General features: G+C 34.2%; 1 protein-coding gene across 3 annotated transcripts in view; it reads right to left on the bottom strand.

The window, feature by feature from the left end:
• CDC123 (cell division cycle 123) overlaps positions 1 to 1,467 on the bottom strand; it is a 75,170-nt gene that overhangs the window by 41,222 nt on the left and 32,481 nt on the right. The gene's annotated exons all lie outside the window — the stretch shown is intronic.

Here is a 1,467-nt window from a genome sequence, read left to right as displayed (position 1 = left end):
GCCACGGGCAGTTGGCCAGCCGGCCCTGCCCCCTGGTTGAACTCCTGGTCAAGGGGACAATTCTCATATTAGCCTTTTATTATATAGGATTAGACTTACTAATTGTTCCGTAATTGACTACTGACAAACATTTCCAGAAAAGGATGACATAATAGTGCTACCGGGCTGAAAGCTGAGTGCTTGGCGTTAGAGCCTGCCAACTCCCAATTATTTATATGAAGAGAAGGATGGTATTCTGTGGGTAAACATTCTTAATTCAAGGCTTCAAATTCACCTGATGACTTGACTTCTTTCCCATGCAAAAGTCAAAAGGTACAAAATGCAAAACAACTGACTCATATTTCCACTGGAATCACAGTTAAATTCATGTAAGACAAAAGGGAGAGATGGGCAAAGAAGAGGCAGATCATTAAACTGGAAAGATGATTTAGAAAACCAATAGTCACAGAGAATTAAAAGTGGTTTACAATTATTTTTGGAAAGAAAAAGATTTCCTCATACTCTCACTACAACTAATATTAAAGGTACACAAAAATCCAGACCTGATGAATTAATAGATAGTATTTTTAACGTAAAATATTTCAAGACCTCTTTACTTAAAGCATTAGATGTCAAAAGGCTTTATATCAGGAAAAAGATAGTCACGACTTCCTCTAATCAGAGGTTATCTCCTAGAATAAAAATGCTACTGTGTTATTACTAAAACAAGGGCTACCATACACCTAATACCAATATTATTACTTAACTTCATTTTCTTTAATGAATACTAAATCCATATGCCCAAGCTGCAAACTCAGATGCAAAAGAATTGATGAACAACTGACATGTAGTAAATTTATTTTTTTCCTGCCAGGCTCCTCTTCAAAACAGAATTTGAAGCTAAAATAAATGAATGGGCAGGAAAACTAAATTGCATGGATGAGGAAGAAATGGCATGCATATACAATATTTTCAGCTGCTTAAGTTTCTAAATTTTGTGGTATGCTTTACTTTAGAGGTCAGTTTAAAGATTAGTTGAGATAACTGGTTTGGTAGGATGAGAAATCTAGAAGAATAACTGCTATTTGATGACAGAACAAAAGAAGCATAAAGAGATCACCTACAGCTCAACAGTACAGTTGTGCTGTCTGCCTACCATGACATGAGCAGACTGAAGTTCTTTAGCAATAGAGTAACTGGAAAAGGAAGAAAAACAGCAATTACACTTGTAGAAATTTTCCTTTATCCTAGAGAAAAATTAGAAAAGTACACAGAGATTTACATATTCACTGCAGAGTTGTATATAAGGATAGAAGATTGGTCAAACAAATTATGCCATCACTATCCAGAGGAATATTAGTAAGGTAATTTAGAATAATGATGCATTTAAGTATTTAATAACACATACAAATGTTTACTATACACTACAAATGCAAAAGCAGTCTACTAAACAATATGAACTATATGATTCCGTTTTTGTTTTAAAAA

Source organism: Myotis brandtii, unplaced genomic scaffold, assembly GCF_000412655.1.
Source record: "Myotis brandtii unplaced genomic scaffold, ASM41265v1 scaffold49, whole genome shotgun sequence".
In the NCBI taxonomy this organism is placed as follows: domain Eukaryota; kingdom Metazoa; phylum Chordata; class Mammalia; order Chiroptera; family Vespertilionidae; genus Myotis; species Myotis brandtii.
The sequence above is the reverse complement of the archived record's forward strand: the minus strand, read 5'-3'. Positions and strand labels throughout refer to the sequence as shown.